Source organism: Adiantum capillus-veneris, chromosome 7 (genome assembly GCF_014529385.1).
Source record: "Adiantum capillus-veneris isolate H3 chromosome 7, ASM1452938v2, whole genome shotgun sequence".
In the NCBI taxonomy this organism is placed as follows: Eukaryota; Viridiplantae; Streptophyta; class Polypodiopsida; order Polypodiales; family Pteridaceae; genus Adiantum; species Adiantum capillus-veneris.
Window position 1 is genome coordinate 30,872,000 of NC_140937.1, and position 17,615 is coordinate 30,889,614.

The window sequence follows — 17,615 nt, forward strand, 5'->3', positions numbered from 1 at the left end:
CCTCAAAGCTTCAAGTTTATTTTTTGAGAATCAAGGAAAAAGCTTCAAAAGGCTTCTTTGAGGATTGCTCAAAGACCTTTAAAAAAGATCCACTGCTTCAAATTTGGTGCAAATTTTGGTTCAAGCTTCAAAAGAAGCAAGTTTCCCCTTCAACTCCCTCACCAATGGCTTACTCCCCCAGTAATTCAAGAAATCCTAAAGTGTTAATTCACATCACTTTCTTGGAGTGTTGCCACATATTATGAGCAAGTGGAGCAGTAAGAGGCCAACAAAAAGAACTTTGAAGCTTCCACAGGTATTAACACTAGTTTGGTACCAAAACAGGACACTTTAAGTGTCCTTTTTTAACAAACTTAATTTAAATGCTACTTGCATTAGATGGTTTATTTAAGAAAACCCTCTTGATATGCTTAAATATGTTAGCTAGAGGTCTTTTAAAAATATAACCTTGTATTTTAGAATCTATCATGATCAAGAACTATACTCATCAAGTTGACCCTCCTAAGACTGCGATTGACGCTTTGAAAAAATTTCCTTTATAAGCTCAAGAAAAAATGAAGCGACCTTGTAGAAAATTTTAGGTGACTTTTCCACAGTTTTTCTATAGATAATTGAAAGTTTCATGTGCGAAAAAATTGCCTTTGAAGTATATAAAAGGATGGAAAGTTCCATGTGTTTGATATGGTCATTTCAAGCATATCGTTGTATACAAAGAAGAATATGTTTTTGATGTATTTGTGAGTTTTAGAAAGTGATAAATTTCTTGCCCTTTCCATTGAGCACTCAAAGTGGCAAGTAGAAGGGCTTTGGTATGCAACAAGTATTGGATCATTTTAAATATTCAAAACTGCATAAGAGAAAACTTTCATATTTTCATTCTTGAGACATAAGCATTCAAAACCTCAAATAATATCAAACTTTCCATGTAGATCAGCTAAATGTATCAAAGTACATGGTACATACACAAATGGGGTGCTTAAAACCTTGGTTTCAATGTTATTATGGAGAACTCAAGATTTTTAAGAGTTTTTGCACGATAAAAAATTCAAGATAGAGTTCAAGCAACGAGATTTACTTGAGTTAGGGAGCCCAAAAAATATGTAGTTTCTTGGTTTAAACATATAAAGTCATTTCTAGTTGTCAAATTGCACTAGAATAGTACCAATTTCATGAGGGTACCTTTGAAAGACCAAAATTATGCTCTTATTCAGCACGTGCTTAAGTATGAAGTTATGTCTATAGCTTACATTTGACTTGAAAACTTATCTTTGAACTACATTCCATTGTTTTGTAACACTAAATTCTAACACTTGGCTTTTATAAACATGAAAAAGGCCAGCTCTACAAAAAGATATAATAATTTTATGATTTTTTTGGCAAAACAGCTTGAAATTTTACTAAAATTTATGTCTTAGAACTTACGAGAATTCTCTCCATACAGATTGTATTTTGATATGGAGAAAAATCCAATGTTTTTTTTCCCTCATAACCAGTCTATGGTAGAAGAAAGGTGTCAAAAACTTCTTTCTAGCTTGACAAATAAATTGCCAAAACATGGTAGAAAAATAGGACACTTTAGTGTCTCGGGACACTTAAGTGTCTAATTACAGAACTAGTGTTAAAACCCAAAGCAAAGAAAAGGAATCATCCTTATTGTGAAGAGTGACTTCACTGCTAGTGAAGAAGTGCTTCACATAAATGAAAATCCTCTCATTTAACTTCAAAAATTTGCAGAGCCAAGCACAATAACTTAAAATAAATTTTCAATCATTCCCAAAAGGGGTATTTGTGCTTGTGTGAAGAAGTAGACACTAGCTAGGAGAGTCTCCTAAGCTAAGACCCTTCTATTAGCGCAATGGAAGAGAAAGGGCTTGAGAAATTTAACGAGGAGGGCTTTCACACATGGCAGACCAAGTTGAAAGGTTACTTAATGAAAAAGGGACTATGGAGAATCATCAAACCAACCATCACTGATCCATCATCCATTGATGGAGCATACATATAGACACAAGCCATGCGCGCACAAAATCAAGCTTAGGATGAGCAGGCATTAGGAATCATAATCACTGCACTACATGACAATTGATGATTGTGATACCTCATTAGTTGCATAGGAAGCACTAGAAAAGACTTTGGAGCTAGAAAAAAGAAGAGCAAAGTGAGCTTAAAGAAAGATTTATACAAATTACAAATGGAACAAAACAAAGATATTGCAAGCTTGGTCAATCGCCTCAAAAGCATGGCCACACAACTAGATTATGTAAACAATGCAGTACCAGAGGAGGACAAAATTACAATTCTTCTAGCAACCTTACCACCTAGCTTTGACCAGATCATGACCATCATTGAGGAGAAGGATCAACACCAGATTTTCAATATATCATCAACTCAGGGAGGAATGCTAGTTCAGGGGGAGGAGCTTTTGTAGCTGGCTCTAGTAGCAAAACTTGTTTCAAGTGTGGCAAAGAAGGGCACATAGCAAAGGATTGTCTAGCATCAAAGACTTGCAGCATTTGTGGGAAGAAGGGTCACCTTCCTTCCAAGTGTTTCAAAAGAGACAGAGGTAGCACCAGTAAAAATCCAAGGCCCAAAGTCTATTTGGCAAAAGAAGACAAAGATGAAGATGAAAAAGAATGCAAAAATAGCCTTCTAGTCTACGACGATATTCTCTAGCTTTTTTGTTTTTCCTTTCCCCTTTAATTGTATTTGTTTGGAGATAGCTTGGACTAGCTTGGTCTCAGTTTTATACACCTGTTTGAGGGGAGGTGTTGAGTGTCTCTTGGATTAGGGATAGTTTGTCTCCTAGATTGAAGATGTTCTTTTTTCTCTTGTATTGGAGTGTGCCAGAGTTGTTAGTTTCTTCCTAGTCCAAACCTCAAGGAGAGGATTGGAAAGTGTGATCTTTGTCCTAGAGTACAAGAGTATGAGTCAAGGAGAGGAAAGGTGGAATTATCCCACATGCAGTGGTGCAAGGCTGTAGAGCTACTTAAAGCTCATTTCATGAATGAATAAACATAAGTCTATTTCGCATTACATCTCTCTTGTTTATAGTGAGCTTGTGATGGCTTAGCAAATGCTCAAGGTCGTGTTTATGAGTCCAAGTTAATTGATCTTGGAGCCTAATTCGCTCGAGTGATAATTTAGCCAACACACACTCACTTGTGTGCACGATGTCTATCTTTCATCCACCCTAGCTAGCATGATCCCATTCCCGTCAGCCCTCTAGAGTCAAATGGAAAGCCATAAGTTGTCACATGCATGATGTGAACTCCAACTAGATCAAAGGTAAACATATATATGGGTGGTGCTTGAATATGAAACTATCTTTGTGTTCTAGAGTTGTCAATAACTACATAAACAGTTGCTCTCTCTTCTTCAAAAGTAGGTCTCTCCCTAAGGTTCCATGTGCATGGGAATTCCTTCCTTGACCTCTTTCAAAGGCCCTAGTTGCTCTTCCTTGCCCTCTATCGCGTCCACATTTCTTCCACCATTACACCCACCAAGGTGGTGTCTTTGGTCTGACTCAATTGCCACATTACTTTATCAGATAAATGTGGGCATCTATTGTGGTGATGTGGCATTCAAAGCATCAAACATCCAAGCATAGAGGATTTTGGGCATTAACAGCATAAGCTCCTTGTGGTTGTCTATCGTTGTGGAATCTTATTGGTTGCTTAGCACCATGAAAGCCCTAATTCCATTCAACTATTTTTTTAATCCCTTGCTCCTTCATTAAGCCCTTAGCTCACATTAAATTTTTTTGTACAATGGTGGTTTTCATAACTTCTACTCTAGGATTAATTGGTGCCCTGAGGCCTTGATAGAAGTGAGCCGCCTACTAGTCTATGGTTATTGGTGTTTGCAATGTCTAAGATTTACAAACTTTGAGTAGTACTCTTCTAGGGATAAGCTATATTGTTTCATGCTAAAGAACTTACTTGTCTTTATTTTTTCATGAATAGGAGGTAAGTATCCCTCCTTCACTACTCATTTACTCTCGCTCCAACTTTGGGAGTTTTGGAATACTCCCATTTCTATTTATACAAATGTGTGGATCCAATTAGTTGAATACTTTTCACAATTGTAGAGAGAAAGAGATGGTGAAGCAGTGTCGAGCACGCCGTTAGAGTGTTGTAGTAGCGACTAGCATTGTCTGGATACCACCATCCGTAGGCTATGAGAGAAAATTGACGGGTGCCGCAAAGCAGGGAGGAAGAGAGTACAGAGAGAGTTGTCACCACAAAGGGAGGGAGGGAGAGAGAGAGAGAGAGAGAGAGAGAGAGAGAAAGAGGCTACCTATTAAGAAAATTAGGAAAGAGAAATGGAGATGGATAGATAGAGACGATGCTCCCTATGATAGGTGCATATATATATATACATATATATATATATATATATATATATATATATATATATATATATATATATATATATATATATATAGAGAGAGAGAGAGAGAGAGAGAGAGAGAGGCATATTGAGAAAGAAAGGAGAGGGAGGAAAATAAATCAAGAGAGACTGTGTGAGAAATGGAGAGGAAGAGTGGGGAGAGAGAGGGAGAGAGAAGGTGGGGGGGGGGGGGGGGGGGGGGGGGGGGGGAGGTGTGTGTGTGTGTGTGTGTGTGTGGAGAGAGAGGAGGGGGTTGTAATTTGGTGGTGCAATGTGGAGGATCAAGAGGGGTTGGGGTGGCTCAAACAAAATGCCACTTGCCACCGGTGGTAGAGGCAACAATGTGCAGTATCTAGTGGTAGTGTGCGGCAGGGGTCGAGAGTGGTAGTGAACGGCAGAGCTCCGAAGCTCGCTTCACCAGATTGCATATGGTGTTGTATGGCTTAAAGCAGGGCTCAAGGTATTGGTACATGAAGTTTGACAAGAACATGTAGTCCCAAGGTTATGCAAAGTGCTAGGAATATCACTACTTGTATACCCAAAAGTTGAACGATGGTTCACTTATCATCCGATACTTTATGTGAATGATATTCTCATTGTTGGGAAGTCTAAAGATGAGATTTCCATCTTGAAGAAGTCACTTAGCGTGCAATATACTAGAAAACATATATCCACAAAGTCTTGCAACATTTTAATATGTAGGGGGGAGGGCTGCATTGAGTACCCTAATGCAAGCATATGAGAAATTAGTAAGAATGAAGATCCCGAGTCTGATGCTTTGAAAGCAAAAATGGCTAAGGTGTCGTCTTAGCCATGGTGGCCAAACCATGAGACCGAACATTGCTTTTGCCATGGAGGTGATCAGCAGATTCATGGCAAATCTTGTAGAAAGCACTAGGAAGTGGTGAAGCAGACCTTGACATATCCAAAAGGTACAACAGACAAGTGCTTACTCTTTGAAAATAGTGATCCATCCATTGTGGGTTACATGGATGTTGATTATGCAGGTTGTATAGATAGTCAAAGATCTACTGATTATGGTTTTTTGTTTGTTAGAGCAGCCGTGTCATGGAGATCATGTCTCAAAAACTGTACATCATCTTCGACCACAGAGGCGGAGTATGTGGTAGTTTCTGATGCTAGCAAAGAAGCTATATGGTTAGCTCGTCTAATGGGAAGTCTTGGCATTCCTGAGACTACATTGCTGCATTGTGATAGTTAGAGTGCAATTGCATTAGCAAAGAACCCTATGTTTCACTCCAAGTCAAAACACATAGAAGTTCATTATCATGTGATACATGACATATTGGCTAGCAAGCACATTGAGATAGTCAAGGCTCACATGGATGAAAAGCCTATAGATGCTCTCACAAATAGCCCATCCTTAGAGTGGTTTGCACATTGCACGAAGATGATGGGTGTAGAGTGAAGCCACTTGAATGCTTCATGATTGTACAAATGTACATACATAGGCCACTTGGGCCATGTTGACCTTCAAGTGGGAGATTGTTAGTGTTCAAGCCAAGCCGGATTCCCATCACACTGACCATACTAACCTTATCTATTCTTTTGATCATATAGAACAGTAAGTAGTAGTGAGGCATTCAAATACTCACTAAGAGCTCCACCAACACTATGTGTTTGCTCTTCTCCTCCCTCTCACTCCACATGCACTACACACTCTTCACAAGCGAAGTTACAATTTTTGTTTGCAAACCGACAAAAATATATATCATTACTCCATTCCAGCACTCATCCATGGTCTCGGGGGGGGGGGGGGGGGGGGGGGGAGTGGGGTCACTACAATAAAAAATGCCTATCACATGAATTCAACAAAAGGGATTATTCTTTTTCTATATTCTCTTACATTTTCACATACAATAGAGTATTGAAAAAATAATTTTTAACATGTTTTTTTATAGATAGAATAGAAAAAGGGTCCCTTTTATTGGTGAAAATTTCATAGCTAAGAGGTTTTATAAATATTCCTTAAATGCACATGATATATAGGTTTTACATATAGTGCCCCCCACCCGCTCCCAACCGACTCCATGGTCTCTCAAAAACATTAAAATCCACATAAATAGTGCTATTTTTGTCGTATATGTCAAAGTCAACAATGCAAAAGCGTAGAGCCAAGAGAGAATACACGAGCGAGAGAGAGAGAGAGAGAGAGAGAGAGAGAGAGAGAGAGAGAGAGAGAGAGAGAGAGAGAGAGAGAGAGAGAGAGAGATGAACTAGATAATATTACAATGGGACCTGGGTGCTTCTTATATACTACTTTGAGGTCGATAAGTAACCCCCTAAAGAATCTTCCTACCTAGAATTAGTAGAAAAACATGTAAAAATGAAATAAATACAAGGAACACAATGGGCTATTCACTGGAGATGCTAAGAATTTAACACCCTCTGTGTGGCTTGTAATGTACATATGTAGGAAGACCAAGTCAATGAAGAAGGATTTTCTACCACCAACCTTTTACTTCAGAAGAATTCCATCTTGAGCATTGATTACCTCACAAAAAAATGAATTACAGGCACACTACACCCAAAAATCCCCAATTCTTGAACTATGAACACATCATGTCCAAACTTTTCTATACAATGACCTTTTGGAATACATCATGTCCATAATCCCAATGGATTTTTACATCCATAGTGTTTTCTACATGCCATGCTAGTTTGCCAAATGCATGTGCCTTGAACTATGAATTATGAATTCAAACGCCAATAACTTGAACTCCAACACATGGGTCCAAATCATGTATAGAGAGCTCATGTTGCTCCTCCTTGCCGCTCACAAGCCTCTCTTTAGCAAAAGAAAGTTGTAGAAATGGCCATCTGACTAGAAATCTAGCATATTGGCCATAGTGGCCATTGCCATGTGTGCCATGCCAATTTCCTGAGTTGAATCTTTATCACCTCTATCCCTGTCAAGCTCGCCTTTGCTTGTGTCCTTTTTTAAAACTCATACCATGCCTTGGGCCTCACAATTGCGAGACAAATAGGTCACCACCTCACTTGAGGACCTCCTATGTGCTGATGCAACTAACTAGGTACTGGTCAATGTGTTATCCATAGCCATCTTTATCTTGGATCTTCTTGGTCAAAGAATGCCACTATGGAATATCCCTAGAGAACCTTCAAAATTCTACAAAAGATGAAAGGTGGGCATGGGAACTCCTTCGACACCTAGTTCATTTTTTATGTGACACATATTACATATATGTGTGTAGCCTTTTGAAAAGGTGCCTGGAGATATGAGCTGTTGGATATTGGCTGCGAGACCTTTTGCATATAAACACTTCCTTTTGTATATGAATTATAACATATGTTGTAAATATATTGTATGTACACTATGGTCTATTGAGTGTGAGTCTCTCTCTCTTTTTCTCTCTCTCTCTATCTACTGTGTATAGCCATGGTTTTCCCAAGCTTCAAACCACCTTAAGCTCTCTGCACACACCACCCATTCCCAATAACTGGTATTAGAGCAGTCCGATCTCAATCCTTGCTTCCGTCATCACGCGTGCAGCCCTCCCAAGTAGGAGATGGAAGCTTGAAAGCTTGAGGCAGTCGAGTGCAATAGAGAAACTTCTTCAAGAATAGTGTGCAGGAATTGCATTGATTCACGCTTTCTTTAGTGGATACTCTACTGGAGGTTTTACTAAGTATGCCTTGATTTCCTAGTACACGACTAGATATAAGGTTCATAAAGACTTGTGAAGCCTTGGATAGAGTACTTACCTTTTGATTGACTTGTTATCAATTTCCACTTGACTTGATTGCAACTTCTATCAAGCTGTCGATTCCTTGGCTGCAACCTGATTCCTGTACAAATTTGATCTAGCTAGCTATTCTTTCACAAAGACCGTATAGTTTTTTCTAGCTATTGTGATTGATCTATGTGTATCACTGCAAATTGAGCTAATTGAGTCAGCAATTGAGACTTTCAGATTCGACTTGGCAAAAAATCAAAGGACTAATCCTGCAACTTGAAAACTGAGTGAACATGTACCAATTTGGATCCGATTGAACCCAAAATTTCCCAGTGGCCTTGTATTATGTTGGTCTAAAACTGTACAAGTTCAAAATTCGAGATTGGTGTCTCTGTGTAGCAGCAGTAAATTATCGCGATTATTTACTTTTGTCAGCTTTTTGCACTTTTTGGCTTGATTTGCCAAGTTTGGACAAAACTTGTTCAAGTTAATCAATTGTTTCGTGTCCGGAGACTCTGATTTCAAGAATCTGGCTTAAGTCTCACTTTTGTGATCCAAATTTCACCAAAATTGATTTGTGTGGTCTACTTGATATGCTTGACCTTGTGGTATGCTCAAATGTGCAAGATTGTCAATTTTTAAAGCAGATGTATATAATCGCGATTATTTACTCTAGCTATTTTTTTGCAAGTTTTTATCCCAATCTTGACACAGATCTGTTAAGCACTTCAACTTAAGGTCTCTAGCCAAGTTTCATCAAGTTTGGACTATTTTTGGTCAAATGGTCATCAGTTTTGTGTCCGCAAACTGACTTTGCAATTTTGGTCACAATTTTCAATCGAATGATCCAAATTTGGTTTGTGGGCTTATTACAACATGGTAAAACTAGTGGTACGCTAACTTAGTCAAAAAAGTTGAAAAATGGGACAGATGTAAATAATCACGATTATTTACAACTGGTAACTTTTTACATCTTTTTGGTCAAGTGAGCATGTACATATGTCTATCACATCAATATAAGCCTATGAAGCAAATTTCATTGAGTTTGGACAAATTTTTTTCCAATTTATACTCAAGTTTTAGAAAGTCAATACAAACTTTAGTTTTTACCCAATTTCTTGTCAGTTTGGTGATCCAAATCTTTTGTGCCTTTACAAAAGTTGTTTGTACACATGCAATGAATCACTCGTATCAACCTTGGTCAATTTTGAGCTGAAAGTAAATAATTGTGATTATTTACTTCAGGCTTAAAATAAACATTTTTTTGCACTTTTTCAATGGACAGTCTTTTCATGAGTTATTTTAAGCCTATGAATCAAATCAAAGCTTAATTTGTCCTAAAATGTCAAGAAAAAGTAAATAATCTGTGTTTTGCAAACTCTTTAAATTTTTACCTCAATGTGTCCTTGAACTTACCCACTGGTTCTACAACTTTCAAGCATACTCTCCAGTGGGATTGAGTGGTTTGGAGTCTTTTCGTGCTATTTCTAATCATAGACCTGAAATTTTGCACTTCAAATAACAACTCACAATGATTCTTTCGGAGAGAGCAATGTTCTGAAATCCACCTCGGATTCTACTTACCCTACTCCTAGGTTCTCACGCAACGGGGTTGTGAAAAGAATTCACAAACACTCGTTTTCTTGTTTTGTATGGTTCCCTAAGCATTGATCTTAATTCTTGTTTTGTCGGTCAATCATTCTCAAAATCCTAATCTAATTCTACAATCCTACAATCCTAAAGGCACTCAGTAAGTACAATTACTTCCAAGCTACCTCTACACAGCAAAAGACGACAATCTTAAGCTATGCGGTTTCTAAAAAGAAAGTTTTTACTCTAGGAGATCCTAGAGGAAGTTAAAGGATAACTTCACAAGGCGCTCATGTTTTTTTCTAGTTTAGGTCTCTTTGATCCCCGGCAGCGGCGCCAAATGTGGGACGAGTGTCTAACCTCACTCCTATCTTATTGCAGATTTAGCGAGAACCACGATTAAATTGCCGATCCATGGGACGAAGCTGACGCGACTAGTGCATAGAGGCTACAAGAGGTTGTCAATCTCTCAAAAAACAACAAACAACTCGCATCTAACTCAAGCTACACTCAAGTAACTGAAATCACTAAAAGCCAATCGCTCATCGGCAAACAAATCACATCTGTTACAGCATCAAACGACATCCAAACGTAATGAAACTTCTACGACATATTTATAAGACCTAAGCACACATGCTTATGGTCTCGAATCCCACTTTAGGTCAAGTGCCAAAATCGCGATTATTAATAGCATTGGATTTTTGACCTAATCATTTTTGACCCAGAATGCACCTAAATGGTTAGCAATGATGCCCCAATACCCCGCCTATGCTTAGTTTTTCATTTTGAAGTGTAAATTCCTACTTATTATGAAATCAGGCTGCGGGTCGACGATGCCAAAAGCTACAAAATATCGTGATGTGTTTACGTCAATGCTTAGAGCTATTACCTACAGTTTCAACGCAACAAACATGACTACAATGTGACAACCGGAGAGGGAGTAGGAAGTGCGATAAGGGGAGAATGAGCGTCGTTAGCTCACGCTGTGTATTTCATTATCCAAAAGCTTAATAATAAGTTACAAAAATTGTCTTTAATACCTTAGCCAAGGTTTTTGGTGGTCAAAACTAATAATTTGGGAGCTCTAACTAAAGATGGGTAATGACAGGTTGATACAATCTGGAAGCTTGTAGCCTCTGCTCATCTATTACAAAGATTTATCCGTAAAATAGAAGTCACAATATTTCTTGTTGAGTACTAGGAACCCTAGATTTATCATCACCTCATGAGGAATCAATGGATCGTCTGGGTTGGTTGCAAGGGCTATCAGTTTCCTTTTGAGAAGAATTAAGATATGATTCTACAGAGGATGAAGCCTACATTGATTTATTAGGAGAGGTGGAGGAGAGGTGGGGGCTGACTGCTCCTTACCTTGAGAGGATTGCTACATAGTGGATTCATAATCATGATCAAAGGGATCAAATACACTTTCTAGAAGAGGGGAAAATCTATTTTTCACCATTAGGTGTTGTTGTCTTTGACCCCTTCCTCACCCCCCTTGTCTTCTTTCGGCACGTTGGAAGGCATTGTTCTTTTCTGTGCTCTTCTGAGCAGGTGGGACAACAGGGTGAAGGATGGGACAATTTTTGACCAAATATCATTGTTGCATGCAATGATAACAAGCAACAGATTCCTATAGAGTATATTTTGAATGTGCAAAAGGTCTTCCTGAGATTTTTTGAGGGAAATCTCTTGTTTAAGATCTTCATTGAGATCAACCTCTATCAATAATTGAGGGTTCCATTTGGGATTAAATCCCACTCGGTCCTTTTGACCAATAACTCTACCTATTTCCCCCAATTTCCCCAATCATGGATACTATTGAACAAGGTAATCTACAAAGACTACCCATAGAGACACCTTAGTAGGTTTGTCCCCTTTAGGATTGAAGCTAGAATACCATCTAAAGAGAGAAATGGGTGTGTTCTAATAATCCAATGACTGTTGCCTATGACTTGAAGGGGTACTTTCAAAGAAGAGGTAATAATTATTAGGGAGGTATTGGACATGGTTAACCTCCCAATTATTGATAGACTAGTTTGGATGAATCTACTTCTTGAGGGTATTTAGGGAGGGCCTAGGGCCATGGCCATGGCAAAGTCCTATAAGAGCTTTGTCTTACAGCTATCTTTGCGAGGCATCAAGAGTGTTCTGAGAAAGGTGAGTTGTTTCTCCTCTTCTTCTTTCTTCCAGTATTAGATTTTGAACTTGAATCTAAGTCTGAATATGAATCTATCTATGATTTTGGATTTGACTCAAAAATACTATGAGACTCTGAATCAAAACTATCTCTTTTCTTTCTCCTTGTCAAGCCCAATCTCTTTACACCCTTACTATTGTTGTTACTAAGGTCTGTAGCTCATTGGCTAAATCCACATTAGCCACTTATTCCCTCATCTATTATTTGAGGCCTTTGAGGAAATACCCAGTCAAAATCTCCCATGCAGGTCTATTTGCTCCAACTAGCCTTGATATCATAGTTCTAAACTATTTAGCAAACTCTTCTACTAGCATCTCCCTGTTTCATCCTTTTCAACTTCTTCAAGACATCACGTGGTTTTTTATCCCTTCTGAATCTAGCTAGAAAGGAATCCTTAAGGGCATCAAAGTTTGCAAAGTGGGTTGCACCATATTGGCTATACCACTTCATAGCCTTTCCCTCTAAGATAGTAACAAATTGAGCTAACTTGACTGCATCCACGTACATCCCTTCACATTCACTAGGCACCCATCTGGTTTGAAAATGAGCCACATGGCAGTAAGGGTCCTCTTTGGGTTCCCCTTTGAATTTGATTGCCTTAATCGTAGGGTTGGTGGGTTGTTGGGCTGGGTTTGCTTACATTGTTACTACTCTTCTATGCCTCACACTTAAAGGGTTAAACTACAATCTTCTCTTCACCTTTAAAACCAACAATGTACTCAAGACAACTTAGGGAGATAAAGGACTTGCTACATTATGCTCTTGAGCAATTGTGGTCTTCTCCACTGCATCTTGGACTGGTGGAATAAATTCCTCGGTTGTTTGAGCTAGGGCTATTGAATTGAATTCCTATTCTTCTCCCTTTTCAGATGTTTTCTCATATTTTGAATCTGATTCTAACATTTCTCCATGCTCCTCCTCATGATGAAACTAATCAGGTTTAAACTCTCCTCTGCTTCTCAACTAGAATTCCCAAGAGCATTTTCTTCCCTTGCAAATTGACTCTTCTGCTACCTGGTGAAACACCGTCGCGACGTACTTCCTTCCTCATATTTTCCATACATGCGGACACAAATTCATCACATGCATATACCTAAATGCTAAATGGAATCAAGACTAGAACTTGCAGGATGCCCATAGTGTATCATAGAACAAACGCCAGAGACATGAACACATCAAACAATTACAATTAACACAGACTACTGAATTGTTGAACATCGAATACATCTTACTCACAATCTCTCTCATATTGACTCACAAACATAGTCTTTCATACTCCAATAAATTGAGAGTACATAGAACACGCATCGTTGCGGCATAAGACACCATTTGTCATTATCAAGGAATCAGTTACAAGTCGGTTCAATGTTTTCGGGATTCTATACAAAAGCTTTCATTTAAACACCTTCTCACGTCTCATCACTTCCTAAGGTTCATTTAGGGCCGCTTTATCTCCCGTTTACATTGTGCATGGTCCATATGAGAATGCTTTGTACATGAGCATGTCATTGTTCGATTGGTTGGGACATATCAACCACATCAATCCTTGTCCACAAGATTTGAAGCTCTTCTAGAAGTGGTGCCACATAGACATCCATGTTCTTTGCCTTATACTTCCATGGGACAATCAGGGACAATAGCAGATGGCCCTTCTTGATTGCTATCCATGGTGAAATATTATAGTTCACCAAGAAAATAGGCCGCTTGTTCCATGACGAACTCCGTAATCCAAATGGTTTGACTCCATTCATTGCTAAACCAAAACTGACACAACAACGCTCTTTTTTAAATGCACGCCATCTTTCTTCTATGTGCCTCCATGCAAGAGAGTCAGCAGGCACCCACATCATCTTTGGTTATGGTGTTTTGATGACATGTCATCAAAGCTGCTATAGACTTGCACCTAAATATTCTCTTTATTCTTGGAATGATAGGAAAGTGTCATAGAATCTTTGCAAAGATAAAATTTCCTTGTGTGTCCTCTCTATACCTCTTTGATCCACATTTGGAACATTGTTTCAAATTCTCATACTCATTTTGAAAGAGTATACAATCATGAGGACATACATGGATTTTATTATAATCCATGCCCAAGTTGGTAAGAAACTTTATGGCGGCAAGTCAAGTAGGGGGTATTTGATTTCCTGCAGCAAAATTTGCTCATTGAGCAACCTATAAATAGCACTCAAACAATTTAAACAAGAGCAACGCATCAACACATCGATCATATTATCGAACTTTTATATGAGCTTGGTATATAATATATTTACCTTAAAAGCTTTGTGACATTCGTGTCAGACCATCCATAAATAGACTGCAAGTTAAGCATTGCCAAAGCTGTATGAAGAACAATTTTTTTTGCAATATTGTAAAGTAATATACGAGCAAGACTTTGTATCATCTCACCTTTGTCATTGTCATCTCATGCCATCGATGTGGAAGGGATGATTGAGGTTGAGGGGCAGTGTTGCTTTGAATGCTTCCTCCACCTTGGTTTTCAATGATGGGATCCATGTCAAAAAAAACATCCTACATTTGTTCCATCTCAACTTCTTGGAATATGTCATCGAGTGTTAGTGGGGTAGGCTCCACTTGTGATGGTTTGTTTGATGTTAACCTACTCTATTACGTTCGAGATGAGATTGGAGCGATATCTAAGAGTGGGGGTTGACCTACAGATTCTGCAACAGATTAACAAGTAATAGTGAGTGTGGTTTGTCATTACAACATAGAACATTCAACACATTTCAATGGTCAAAATTAGTGTGAATCACTATTTGGTGGCCATCAGCCCTATCTTAAATTTTGTAACCTAGAAATTTTGAAATAGAGAAAAAAGCTTCACTAATGATTCTTGGAAAATAAAAAGAATCTAAAATCTACGTTTGTACTTACTTAATCTACTCCTAACGTACTCGTATCTTTTCACACTCAAAACACTAGCATACTCTAACGCTCTACTTTAGAATAGAACACTTTAAAGTACTCTAACGCTAACACTCTAACCCTAGAGCATTCTAACCCTAACCCGCTAACCTAAATTACTCTAGCCTTAGAACAGAACACTTTAGAAAACTCTTAACAATTACATACTCTAAATTATTAATAACCTAAAGAACTCTAACCCTAGAGCATTCTTACCCTTTACCTAAAGTACATTAATCCTAGAATATTTTAACCTTAACACTCAAACCTAAATTACTATAACCTTAGAATAGAACACTCTAACCTAAGGCACTCTAATCTAAAACACTTTAACCTAGAGCACTCTAACCTAAAACACTCCAAATTAGAGCACTATGATCTACAATACTCTAACCTAAAACATTCTAACATAAAGCACTCTAATGATTACACTCTAACTCTAACTCTAACATTCTAACCTAAATCACTATAACTCTAAAACTTGAGAGCAACATAACACGCTAATTTAGTTTACTCAAGCCCTAAATTCTAAAACACTCTAACCTGAAGTGGTCAAACCTAAAGCACTCTAGCACTAATTGAAAATAGTGTAACACTAACAATAACATTATCATAACTAAGGAATTCTTTAATCGAACTTAAACTTAAAATGGAATAACATAATTCTAAACTAACAAATCATCTTTGTTTAGTTAAACATTAATAAATTAACAAGTTTTCTTTGTTTAACCAAACATTGATGAACTAAGTAGGTTTTAATATTTTTGTTTAACTAAACATTTATTTTAAATTTAGCAAATGAAGAATTTAATTTAAAAACTTATTATTAATTATAAAATTTAATGTAAAATATGTGGATGTGCACACGTATTGTGCATATTTATGTGCAAATATGTGTGTGCACATATTTATGTATATATTCATGTGCGTGTGTGCGCACATAAAACAAAGAAAGAGAACTCACATTTGAACAATGTAAGAGCGCAAAAATTCCTAAAAATTAGAGCAAAACTTGTATAAATAACAAACAAACACTTTGTTATACACACACACAAATACACCTTCACTCTAAGATAAACTAAGAAGATCGTATACCTTTCTTCTCCAAGAGCGTAAGTGGTCATCAATAGAAGCCAACCTTATTAGATCTGCAAGTATGGATTCGGTGGGTGGGAGATAGATAGATAGATAGATAGTTCTATTATCGTCCTCGGAGGTCAAATATGACCTATGGGACCAAATGAACATGTCACGTGGTGTGAGTGGAGTTCATAAGTGACTCTCGATGCTCAAAAATGGCTGAAATGAGAGGCAAAAACACGAAAATGAGCTCGCAAGTTCTGTTTTACATCAAGCCATCGAGATGCATGTCAACATATGCGTTGGTATATGCGTCTGTACATGTGTTAGTATAAACATCGACATACGAGTCGGTATAAACATTAAATTTTAAATTTTGATTTTCATTGAAATTGAGACTCCATCCAATCTTATCAATGCATATATCGACACAGGCTAGCAACGTCAACAATCTGGCGTTGGTAATCAATTGATCTCTTGTAGTGCATACACCAACGAAAGCTAGGCATGACATAAACCTATGGCGTAAGCTCTCCACAAGGATCTCTGCTAAGGAAGCATTGACAATCGAACTCACCACCCAACCATAAGAGTCCCATAGATATATACTAGGCCATGAATCGGCCGGTCACTTTGTTGTGGGAGATAGCTTCAACAACCATGACACACTTTTGTTACTACTTTTGTAACATCATCACAAGGCAAAGGAAAAATAGGCTAAGGTCCCCAAGGAAACAAAATTCCACTACAAGATAAGCAATCACTACACTGCTTTCATAAAATCACAAGACACACAAGCTTCACAAGAGTAGAAGAAAATACCATATGTTCCATAGTAAATGTGCTCCACCTAGTATCGTCACATCATGTACACAAGCAAGAAGGTCTAAAGCTCATTTGCTATGCATATTGACTAATACTCTAACCATATCCTCATTTTGCAAGTTTGATAAGAGGGCCTTCTCGTAGACCCTCCAAAAAAGACTCTACAAGCGTTGCCGATTAAAATCACTATACCCATAAGCCTGCTTTGATTGTCTCTCAAGTGACAATTGTTGCTCATGTAGATAGTGGTTGAACCACCCTCCTCAAAGTCCTTTCACCTCTAAAACTAGCAATCACACGTGAGTGGTTTCCTACAAAGCCTAAACAATCGGTACATTGGTCTATTGATTGGTATAGTAGAGTGGCGCAACCAAACGCTAGATTATGCAATAAAAAATAGTCATATGTATGGGAATGCATCAAGAATGCTAGACACTCATATAAAATAAGAGGATGCTCCCAGTTACCCAATTTACAAGAAGGCGCTCTAAGATAACAAAATTAACCTACATGTTCTACATAGAATCATAAAAAAGGTCACCGATTTACCTCCTAATTGCAAAAAAATAACTTGTAGATAAAATCACCTGCTTTTCTTAAATCATGAGTAAGAACTATGATTAAATTCATGTTGATGCCTTGCTACACAAACTTACCAACTCTCTCTACCTCGGTCCCATGGCATGCAATGAGAACTTCTTTCTCACCTTGTTTCAAATAAGACCAAGGGATTAGGACGCTTGGCTCAATCCAACAAACCATTCAATTGGAACTTTCATCCTCACCTATGATGACTATCACCTAGTGAATCTGTCTTGATTGCACCAACACAAGTGCTTTTCTTACCACTCCCTCACAATAGGATTGCACACTTAAAAGCGTAAACA